This window comes from Schistocerca gregaria, chromosome 2, assembly GCF_023897955.1.
Source record: "Schistocerca gregaria isolate iqSchGreg1 chromosome 2, iqSchGreg1.2, whole genome shotgun sequence".
Taxonomy (NCBI): Eukaryota; Metazoa; Arthropoda; class Insecta; order Orthoptera; family Acrididae; genus Schistocerca; species Schistocerca gregaria.
In genome coordinates this window covers 560,582,421-560,595,320 of record NC_064921.1, presented here as the reverse complement: position 1 = coordinate 560,595,320, position 12,900 = coordinate 560,582,421, and positions in this window count along the sequence as shown.

The following is a 12,900-nucleotide window of genomic DNA, read 5'->3' as shown; positions in this document are numbered from 1 at the left end:
TAGGAAAGGAATGGCGATGGTGCTTTTTTTGTTTTGGGTAAGGGAGGGAGAAGCCATGATGAGTGGACGTTAGTGTGTAGTAGTGTGATGGAGTGTGAGATAAAGGCGAAGGTGAGGAGCAGGCAGTGAAATGAAATTGGGAGGGTGGTTGGGTGGGAGAGTGGGAGAGGGTGAAGGATGGGAAAGGCTCCATAATTTTTCATATAGCTTCATCAATTATTCTGTATAGAGTCTGGTTTCCAATATGTATTTGGTCGTTGAGCAACTGTTTATTTGGTGTTAATGCTTTGTATATGTGGAAATTTTCTTGGAAAAGGAGGGGGTGTCTGTCTTTACTGATGCTTGTGATGTTCATATCTTTTCCAATATTGCTTGGTTTATGGTGTTCTACTTTTAGATGATCTACAAATGTTGAAAGGTTTGTACCGTATTTCAATGTTCTGACATCTTGTGTCGAATGTCCTGCCTGTCATTCCAGTGTACATCTTTTCAACTCTCTGTAACTGATCTGGCAGATACCAGATTGTTGGTATCTGTATCTCTTTGATTTCGGTTTTGGGACGTGCTTTTGTGTTGAGTTGTGTGTTTTGTAAGCAATGTTTATGCCTTGTTTTTTTTTTTTTAATACGTAGCCTATTTACTATACACTTATGACCACTTATTGTAGCTTCTCCCTCTCCTACCCCAAAAAAAGAAAAATCTCCATCGCTGTTCCTTCCCTACTCTTACACAGTATATAAACTCACAGCAACATAATTAAAGAGAATTACACACATAAAATAAACCAAAAAAGAGAGTATAGGTCAAAGACAAACTAGTGACAAGGTTATGTTTGCAACCCTACAAAATATAAACCACAATACATACTTAGAGGTATAAAAAAACAGAAAACAGTGGTGTGCGAAAAAGTGTGTTGTATAAAACATAAAAAATGCATTTTGCTGCAGAGCAACTAAAAATTAGACCACAACTATCAGTTTCTAAAACAAGAAAAACATTAACGATGTGCTAGCAGATGGCATTTCCCGATGAGAAATCACCGTAGGTAAAAACCAACATATCTTAAAGCAAATCAAAATGGAAATAACTTAATTACAGACCACTGATGATGCTTTACCTGAATAAAGCGAAACGCGTCTCGTGAAAAAAAAACACGCATTTTTTTGTAGCTGCAACGACAGAACGAAAATCCTCTCAAGAATTGTAAAGCAACTACGAACAATATGGCCATACAAATAAATAAAATAAATTACTCTGAGGTTTAAAGCATAAGACGTGAAAAGATACGATAGATTTTTGGAATATTTTGTTCTTGCTGTCATAGTGAGGTGAATCTGTGCAAGTATAAGAATGGTCATTTTCTGACAAGTAAGTAAAAAATGAGGATTCATATAATGAAATAATTTTTTAAATATAGTTAATATATCGGTATTTAAGGAGCAGCTAAGACCGGTTGTTAAAACAGTAGGGAGACTTTCTAGGGAAGAGGTTCCTTTCCGTTTAACTTAACTTTTGTTTGTTCATTCAGCTGTGACAGTTGTGGGAACTTCTGCTAATCCTGTAATTTCATTCATTCTGAATAATAATCATGTATTTGAAAGCGTTTCTACAATCAATGTGGTCTGCTGCAGATTTCTCTAATGTGTTTTCGTGTTATACATTTTTTTGTTCCAGAAAAGATATCTCGGGAAGGGTAACATACATTTTTTGAAAGCCATCAGACCGATCACGAATCGCATCTTGCTGTTGGAAGTATTTCGTTTCAGACAGAGCCTGTGTCGTTTTAATATGAGGTCCGAACTAGTATTGCTACCATTAATTAAGATGGAAACTAAAGTAACACCTTTCACGGTCATTCCGCTTATCGGGCAGTGGTACGTGCAGTAACGCCCACGGCTTGACACACTCAATCACACAAGCTTTTTTTTTTCCAGGGAAGCAAGTGAGTAATCAGCAGAGTAACTGAATATTTGATGTTTGGATTGAAATTCAATACGCCATGCCATCTCTTTGCGATGTAACCATTAGACGGCAAACTTTTATTTGTGCACTTCAGTTGAATGATTTCAGTTACCTTTACCATTTTCATTTACACTTTGCTGCCAGACAAAGAATACATTACAGGTTTAATGTTAAAGATTACTCTCAATATTACGATTTTCGTCTCTCTTGGATCAGAAATACTACTGTTTAAGGTAACTACTATCACCCAGTCGACACATAGTGTCAAAATGTTTACTGGAACACACAGTGTCCTGAATATTTTACACGCGTTGTCCATAACCGCAAGTGAAGAAAATAGGCTCTTCGCCATGGTTTTCCACACAGTGACACGTCTATCTTACTTCCCTTTTACCAGCAACTGAGTTACGTCTTTGTCTTTGTTGTTTCGTTTCCAGTATCAGCTATCACTAATGCAGTTACGTAAAGGTACCACGATGCGGAATGGTAGTCATTCTGGGGCACTTCATTCTTCGGAACTTCGCTCCATGCTCTGACTCCAGGTTAGGTTTCACGTACGACGTAAGTATTGCGCAGTGTAAAATCAGGGAATCTCAACTTTTCTCTTAAATATCCACATTAATATTCCGCAAATTACTTTATGATGCGTGGCGGAGGGTACTGTGTGTACCAACGTCAGTTGTCCCTTTCCCTGTTCCAGTCGTGAAAGGTCTGCGGGAATAGCGATTGCTGGTTAGCTTCCGTATGAGCTCAGTCTCTAATTTTAATTTCATGAGAGAGTTAGGAAGGAGGAAGCAGTATACTGGTTGCCTCTTCGAGGAACATATGCTATCGAAATTTTAACGGTAAACCACTCCATGGTGCTCAATGCCTTTCTTATATCGCCTGCCACGGAATTTGTCTGAGCATATCAGTAACTAAATAAATTTGTAACGAAGCTTACTGCTCTCCTGTAGATCTTATCCAATTCCTGTACCAATAGTCTACTAACTGGTACCGACCCAAGACTGGCAATCAATATTCAAGTTTTAGTCTAACGAGACTATTTTAAGGTGCCTCCTTTATGGGTGCACTACACTTCTGAGGATAATACCAATGAATTTCAGTCTGGTATCTACCTTACCTCCGATTAGTTTTATGCGTTTTTTACACTTGAAATCACCCAGTGCACGTACCCCTGATATTTTACGAATGTGGCGGTTTCCAGTGATTGTTCCGCAATCGTGTTATGAAGCGCGTAAGCATCACAGAGATGGCCAGCCAGATTTAGTGGCAGATGCTACAAGAGAGACGCTGTGTACTATGGAGTCGTTAACTTTTAAAGTTTCGATAGCGTATGTTCCTAACTGCCTCCTACGTATCTCTCGCAGATTTATCAAGCAAGAAAAATTAGAGAATGGGCTCACACGGACGTTCACCGACAGTAAGGGTCTTTCTGCATGTTTATACGCAGAGGATAATGGAATGTTGTCGAATAAAATAGGGTGATGCTGCGAGAATTAGATTTGGAAATGAGACGCTTAAAGTTGTAAATGAGTTTTGCTATTTGGGGAGCAAAATAACTGATGATGGTCGAAGTAGAGAGGATATAAAATGTAGACCGGGAATGGCAAGGAAAGCGTTACTGAAGAAGAGAAATTTGTTAACATCGAGTATAGATTTAAGTGTCAGGAAGTCATTTCTGAAAGTGTTTGTATGGAGTGTAGCCATGTATGGAAGTGAAACGTGGGCTATAAGTAGTTTAGACAAGAATAGAAGCTTTTGAAATGCGGTGCTACAGAAGAATGCTGAAGATTAGATGGGTAGATCACATAACTAACGAGGAGGTGTTGAATAGAATTGGAGAGAAGAGAAATTTGTGGCACAACTTGACTAGAAGAAGAGATAGGTTGGTAGGACATGTTATGAGCCATGAAGGGATCACAAATTTAGTACTGGAGGGCAGCGTGGAGTGTAAAAATCGTAGAGGGAGAACAAGAGATGAATACACTAAACAGATTCAGTAGGATGTAGGTTGCAGTAGGTACTGGGAGATGAAGAAGCTTGCACAGGATAGAGTAGCATGGAGAGCTGCATCAAACCAAACCAGAGTCTGGACTGAAGACCACAACAACAATAAGTTGTTTTCGGTTACTTTCAGAAACACTGCCAATCCCTGCAACAAATGTCGATCCTCTGCATGTATTAATGCTTTTCGCTAAAACTTCCTAGTGTTACGACTTGTCTGCATACTTCCTTCTTTCACCTAGAATATGCATGGTCCAGTCACACTGATGTGACCACCGCCTTTCCGCGATGTCGACGTACAACAACCACTCACAGACGGCAGGTGGCATCACTAGCTTTGGTGGGTATATAAGACGTCTCGAGAGGAGGAGGCAGGGGGCCATAGGATACAGTCCAATCGTTGTCGTAAAGTAGAAGCGGAGTGATTTATTTAACATCCAGAAGGGAATCATCATTGGCAATTGGGCTAAGGGTGGAAGCATTTACGACACGGCGAAGTGTGTAAAATGTTCGCGTGACGCCGTGGTTAAAGTATACCGTCGATGACAAAATGGTGATAACCAAAACCGGCACCGAGGCAACTGCGATGCATCAAGGGCCGAAGACGACAGGGGTGAACGATAGCAGCGGAGATGAGTACAGGCGAATAGACGTGCAACTCTTGAGCAAGTGACCGTCCATATGAACCAACAGGTTGCAGACAGTATCTCCTCATCGGCCTTTCACTGAACATTGCTGCGTTTGGGCCTATGCAGCAGGTGCTTGCTCATCAGCGACGGAGGCTGGACTTCGCACGCCAATACCGCACCTGGACGCCCACTGAGCAGCGACAGGTGACCTTTTCAAATAAATCAAGTTTTATGCTCTACTGGACAAATGGCAGTTGGCGTGTAATGTGTGAAGTGTCTGAAAACAACGGCCCAGGCCGAATCAGGGGGCGTTATGCTCTTGGGAATGTTTTCGTGGCATTCACTGGGCGATCTCCTCATCGTGGAAGGTACAATGGAGCAACACAAGGACGTATACTTTGAGGACCACGTCCACCCCTCCATGCAGTTTGTTTTTCCTCAGCCCGATGATATCTACCAGCAGGACAATGGAACGTGTTACACAGGTGGAAACGCACGTGCTTGTTTCGAATAGCACCAGGATGAGTTTACCGTACTCCCCTGGCCACCAAACATCCCGAATTAAAACCAAATCGAGAATCTGTAAGACCACCTCGACCGGGCTGTTCGAACCATGGACCCTCAACCGCGAAACCTAGCGCAGCTGTCCACGGCACTGGAGTCTGCATGGCTCCACATCTGTGTCAGTACCGTGTAACCTCCCTCTTACTAATCGGCCTATCCTGCTTGCGATATAAAATATGACCGTGGATCGCGTGTATGCCTAATGGATTTTTTCTAATTGGATAAGGCTATGATCCCCGAAGAAGTGATACCGGTAAGTAGGAGGAAAGTGTACAACCGACAATTCTGATGGAAAGTCTACTAAAAATAAAAAGTAATCAAACCTAACAGGGCTATAATTTGGAAAATGAAAGTTATTTTGTGCATTCACTCACGAAAAAGACTGAACAGAAAAGGGGTACCACTGATCATGAATCCAAAAGTTACACTAATGAACGAAAAGGAAATGATTAACGGTCGCCATCCCACTAGGGCAATTTACATCCAAAATCCTGTACAAGATGATGGGAAAGAAAAACATGTATTATTTAACACTGACGTGGCTACTGAAGGTTGTCAGGTTTTTTTACACTAATATTAAGTGAGTATGTAATGATAAAGAAAACACAGAAGTCACTCTTACGTTATGTTTGGCATTAAATTTTGAAAAAGGCAATCGAGTAATGATTTGAAAATATGTAATTAAACTGTGTGTTAGTATTTACGTTCGGCCGGCAGGTGTGGCCGTGCGGTTCTAAGCGCTTCAGTCTGAAACCGCGTGACCGGTAAGGTCGCAGGTTCGAATCTTGTCTCGGGCATGGATGTGTGTGATGTCCTTAGGTTTGTTAGATTTAAGTAGTTCTAAGTTCTAGGGGACTGAGGACCACAGATGTTAAGTCCCATAGTGCCGAGAGCCAGCATTTAAGTTCGTTATGTGAACAATGTCCTTCAGTGACCTCAAAGTCATCAAAGAAATTTATAAAAAAGGCAAGAACTTTTTACTTTGCCGTTATTTATTGTGCAAACTGGATTTCATATTATTGTCTGAACAACTGAGCCTTTTTTACTGACTTGAACGGAATTAAACACTAGAATACGTACCAAACCAAACAGCTATAAAGAACAATCAGAAGTCACTCTTAGGTTAAAATAAATAAAACTTCTGCACTCTTAATTTGTGTATTTCTTTAGATTTGGATTTTTTCCAGTGATTGATGCTTGAAAAATGAAATTGCTTTACTTCAGTCATATAGCGAAACCTCTGTTGTACAACAGTTAATTGAAAGTAGACTGAGGCTAAAATTTTTAACAGTGAAATTATTCATTAATAAACTAGCTGTAACTATTCAATTTGTTTCTTATGACACTCAGCATATAAGGAAAAAAAAAAGGAACAAGGATCCTGCTTGGTAACAATGTCTGGGGGCAATGAGGACACAATCGCCCTTAATTTAACTCATTATTATTTAAATAAATTTTATCAATCAGAATCAGTTGTGCTCCTGGGTTATCCGTTAATATTTTCTACCAATGAAAGTCTTACTTCAGTGCTGTGCATACGACGAAACTCTGAGCCGACGACGAAACTGTGTTGCTGGAACTGCTGCTGTTGTTGAAGACCGTAGCATCTTGTGGAGACACTGCTAATTACATCCTCATCCGCCCGTCCTCTGTCCGTACTCCTGCTGTTAGACATCTGGCTGCCGCAAGTACATGATGCCACCCAAAATCGTGCTCTCTACTGCGAGAGCCTTAACACCACACTTCCGCACACTACAAGCGCTGGAACCCGTCTCCCTCTCTCTCCGCGCACTCCACCCAACATCTCCCTACCCAAATATTTTACAACACACAAGCACTGCTGTTATCGTTGCTAGTCGATGCAAATAACAATTCCTTTGGCTTTTTCCCAGAGCTTCTAAGTTTCACATAAATACAATGACATGTCAACAGACTTCTACCTAAATTTACAAATACAGTGCAGCAATGTCCTTACTTCTTAAAAGAAAGCATTTAAATTACAAATATTTGCAAACAATTCAGAAAAAATTATATATCGGTAGCAGGTGCCATGCATCCTGCATTTTTGGTGTTACAACCTTCCAGAAGCTAACTGACACTTTTCCTGGACGTCTCGCAGCGGTCCGAACTGAAAAAGGTGGTTATAGAGCCTTTGACAAGTAGTCAACTAATGTGAGTGGACAGTTTATTTACAAGCACAGTTTGCGGTCCTTATCACGTGAGAAGTGTAACGTGCCATGACGTAATGTTATGGTGAACTGAGCTACATTTGATGAACGAACTGCATTTGACAGTAGACATCATTCGATGAAAAATTGTGAAGACTACATTAGACCTCCGAATGTCACGGAAACGACCCGTAGAATAATTCACATGATCTGTTTCGTTAAGTGCGAAGAAGACTAAGTTATGACAGCCAGTGTTATATTAAAATGTGGTCATGATCGGTCTGTACGCTCTATGGGATGTAATTTACGAGCTCCGACTTCGGAATGTGAAAATTTTGCCAACAGTTAGAACTCTGGCTTACAGAACTGTTTAAAGTGATTTCTAAAATGTTAATGTCCGCTGACACCAATAAAAGACATACGGATGCGGTTAAGTGACTTGCGACTGCGATGGAGACAAGACAGAATTTTTTATGCACACAGACCTTTGCCTATTTCGTTTCATAATGTAATATGAAAGGGTACTGTAGATATGTAAATGAACTGCATGCTCGACAACTGGGTTCTGGTCCTTATATTTAATTAGGTTAGTCTAATACAATATATATAAATGACGTAGTAGACAGCGTCGGAAGTTCCATGCGGCTATTCGCGGATGATGCTGTGGTATGCAGAGAAGTTTCAGCATTAGAAAACTGTAGCGAAATGCAGGAAGATCTGCAGCGCATAGGCACTTGGTGCAGGGAGCGGCAACTGACCCTTAACAGACAAATGTAATGTATTGCGAATACATAGAAAGACGGATCCTTTATTGTATGATTATATGATAGCGGAACAAACACTGGTAGCAGTTACTTCTGTAAAATATCTGGGAGCATGCGTGCGGAACGATTTGAAGTGGAATGATCATATAAAATTAATTGCTGGTAAGGCGGGTACCAGGTTGAGATGCATTGGGAGAGTCCTTAGAAAATGTAGTCCATCAACAAAGGAGGTGGCTTACAAAACACTCGTTCGACCTATACTTGAGTATTGCTCATCAGTGTGGGACCCGTACCGTATCGGGTTGACGGAGGAGAGAGAGAAGATCCGAAGAAAAGCAGCACGTTTCGTCACAGGGTTATTTGGTAAGCGTGATAGCGTTACGGAGATGTTTAGCGAACTCAAGTGGCAGACTCTGCAAGAGAGGCGCTCTGCATCGCGGTGTAGCTTGCTGTCCAGGTTTCTAGAGGGTGCGTTTCTGGATGAGGTATCGAATATATTGCTTCCCCCTACTTACACCTCCAGAGGAGATCACGAATGTAAAATCAGAGAGTGCAGTTTTGTCATATGATGACATGATGGAGACCGTGGCTGTTGTTTTGAGACAAATGTTGATGGTGGTAGGACAGCAACCAGCCACAAATTTACTTTCAGTTCCTTTATTCAAAGGAAACCGTTATCGGTTTCGAATCGTTGTGATTCATCCTCAGGCGGTTTACACGCTTTCTTTATGACATTTGGTGTGTTTTTTCATGTTAATTGCCCTAAAATATAAATAAAACATAATCATAAACACGCCACACACAGATGGTTGCATTACAGATTTTCGTTGATGTGACTTACGTGAAACGTCGGTTTCGAGTGTTTGTTTTCATAACATTCGTCCAACACATGTAAATGCATTCCCACTGCATCCTCGTTGTAGCATAATTAAATAGTTCTCACTGTACACTTTTGATTTGTCGCTGAGATCATTTCAACCACGCACCACATGTTTTGATACATACTAAGAGCTTACAAACATATGAGTATCACAGATGCTATGAGATATCGCAACATTTGACAATGATGTCCTATGTTTGGAAAGGATTTTATATTCATTTACACAACTGTAATGCCTTTTACATTAGTACAGAGACATTGAATTTTTGGTTTGATATTGCTAAATTAACTATAATGTTTTTATGTATATTTAGAACCCTATAAGTAAAATAGTATATTGTGATGTTTGAAATTTTCCCGGCATACTGTTTGTTTCATAACAACACGGGAGAACTGCCGTAAGTCAGTAACATCTTGCCACGATATTTCGGCACAAAGTCTTTTGGCCATCTTCAGGTGCGTACAGCTGGAGAAGTACTGGCGAATACGCGCTGAGCTCTGCTATTTAAAGCCAAAGGGGTCTGCATTGCGCATGCGCTGCCCATATACTGTTAGGCGTGCGCGTTCACAACTCCGTGCGCTGCGCCTGGCGCCCTCCGCGGTGAAAACTTGGCATTTCGATATCGGATAGATCTTCATCTTTATACCGATAACTACGTTGACCTTGAAGTTTCTCTACAACGAGATTCCAAGCGGAATTTAACTGGTAACCGCTATCTCGATTGATAAGAGTCTCGCTGTCTGACAATTTTATTTCTATGTATTCATTTATAATTGAACTCCAGAAATTTGAAGTTTGAGCCACAATTTTTGTATCATTGTAATTAATTGAATGGCCAGTAGAAATGCAATGTTCAGCGATGGCGGACTTGGTGGGTTGGAGAAGGCGAGTATGCCGCTGGTGTTCCACAATACGTTCCTGCACCGTTCTTGTTGTCTGCTCTATATATGACTTGCCGCAATCACACGGAATCTTGTAGACACCTGATATATGTAGGCCCAGGTCATCCTTAACGGATCCCACCAGTGATGATATTTTAGGAGAGGGGTGAAAGATGACTAACTTGATGCTTCCTCAATATTCTACCTATCTGTGACGAGATGTTCCCAATAAAAGGTAGATAAACCGTTGACCTGAAGACCTCTTCTTCTTCCTTGTTGCGTCGTTTGTAGGACTGCAGAGCTCTATTCACTTGCTTAGATGAAAAGCCATTCATCAGGAATACTTTTTGCAGGTGTTTCAGTTCCGTTTGAAGACTGTCGACGTCTGAAATAGTATGGGCACGGTGGATTAAAGTTTTAAGGACACCCATTGTTTGTGCCGGATGGTGGCAACTGGTAGCTTGCAGATACAAATCTGTATGGGGCGGTTTCCTATACACCGAATGACCAAGTGTGCCATCATTCTTGCGCCGTACTTCATTCGTGCGCAGTGCTTCTCCAGCTGTACTCACCTGAAGATGGCCAAGAGACTTTCTGCCGAAATATCGTGGCAAGATGTTACTGACTTACGGCAGTTCTCCCGTGTTGTTATGGAACAAAATAGTACATTATTTAGTTACACTTGGCATCATGTGAATTATAGTAACATGTAAATTTGCTACTTGATCTGCAGATAAATGTGTTAATATTATCTGCTTTGGAGGGTGTAAAGTAATTTTTGGAAATTTTTCAGGATAGGGGCGTTAGCTAACTCTATTTGTTAAGGATATAGTCTGGGGTTCTGTTTTTGTGTGTGGGGGGTATTTCCAATTCTTCTTATATATTCACAGTGGCTCCTTTTTCTGCTAGATGCAAAATTTTTAAGTTGTCCTCACTGTTTCCCACTGAATGGTTTTCTTCGGCAATCTGGGCTGCAAATGCTGATTTGTTCAAGTTACCAAGTCATAGAGCATCAATATGTTCTTTGTATCTAATTTCAAAACTTCTGCCTGTCTGTCCAATGTATAATTTTGGGCATGTATCACATTAGAATTTACATACTCCTGGCTTACGGTAGGGACTCTTAGAGAGATTCGAGAGGGTACGGAGGCTATCCGGCAGTCGTTCTTCCCGCGAACCATACGCGACTGGAACAGAAAAGGTAGGTAATGACAGTAGCACGTAAAGTGCCCTCCGCCACACACCGTTGGGTGGCTTACGGAGTATAAACGTAGATATAGAATACCGTGTGGCTATTATTAAAGCGCAGCTAGTCAAAGAGGTCCAGTGTGATCTGTAAATTATCATATGGGAGCGAAACTTGGTAGATGTTCCAAAGCGTTAATGCGGAACTGATTTATGCTAGAAAAAATTTCCAAATTTGGCCATCAGGCGCAAATCTGGGGCTGTCAATCTGAGGAAGGCGTATAGAAATGTTTCCTTGCGTAAAGGATTAGGAAAGGGTCTTGGGCAGAAAAGGTCAAACAATTAGCAAAAGCATCATGTTTTTTTTTTTTTGTTAACTTCCATTTACACCGTTTGTTCGATAAGAGCATTGGTGACGTCGAGGAGGTGTTGTTCAGCGTCAGGTTTGCACCTAGTTACAAAGACTGGCATTGTTATCCAGAGTAAATCGGTTCCGCGTTAACGCATTAGCATATCCACCAAGTTCCTGCCATACGATAATACACTCCTGGAAATGGAAAAAAGAACACATTGACACCGGTGTGTCAGACCCTCCATACTTGCTCCGGACACTGCGAGAGGGCTGTACAAGCAATGATCACACTCACGGCACAGCGCACACACCAGGAACCGCGGTGTTGGCAGTCGAATGGCGCTAGCTGCGCAGCATTTGTGCACCGCCGCCGTCAGTGTCAGCCAGTTTGCCGTGGCATACGGAGCTCCATCGCAGTCTTTAACACTGGTAGCATGCCGCGACAGTGTGGACGTGAACCGTATGTGCAGTTGACGGACGTTGAGCGAGGGCGTATAGTGGGCATGCGGGAGGCCGGGTGGACGTACCGCCGAATTGCTCAACACGTGGGGCGTGAGGTCTCCACAGTACATCGATGTTGTCGCCAGTGGTCGGCGGAAGGTGCGCGTGCCCGTCGACCTGGGACCGGACCGCAGCGACGCACGGATGCACGCCAAGACCGTAGGATCCTACGCAGTGCCGTAGGGGACCGCACAGCCACTTCCCAGCAAATTAGGGACACTGTTGCTCCTGGGGTATCGGCGAGGACCATTCGCAACCGTCTCCATGAAGCTGGGCTACGGTCCCGCACACCGTTAGGCCGTCTTCCGCTCACGCCCCAACATCGTGCAGCCCGCCTCCAGTGGTGTCGCGACAGGCGTGAATGGAGGGACGAATGGAGACGTGTCGTCTTCAGTGATGAGAGTCGCTTCCGCCTTGGTGCCAATGTTGGTCGTATGCGTGTTTGGCGCCGTGCAGGTGAGCGCCACAATCGGGACTGCATACGACCGAGGCACACAGGGCCAACACCCGGCATCATGGTGTGGGGAGCGATCTCCTACACTGGCCGTACACCTCTGGTGATCGTCGAGGGGACACTGAATAGTGCACGGTACATCCAAACCGTCATCGAACCCATCGTTCTGCCATTCCTAGACCGGCAAGGGAACTTGCTGTTCCAACAGGACAATGCACGTCCGCATGTATCCCGTGCCACCCAACGTGTTCTAGAAGGTGTAAGTCAACTACCCTGGCCAGCAAGATCTCCGGATCTGTCCCCCATTGATCATGTTTGGGACTGGATGAAGCGTCGTCTCACGCGGTCTGCACGTCCAGCACGAACGCTGGTCCAAGTGAGGCGCCAGGTGGAAATGGCATGGCAAGCCGTTCCACAGGACTACATCCAGCATCTCTACGATCGTCTCCATGGGAGAAGAGCAGCCTGCATTGCTGCGAAAGGTGGATATACACTGTACTAGTGCCGACATTGTGCATGCTCTGTTGCCTGTGTCTATGTGCCTGTGGTTCT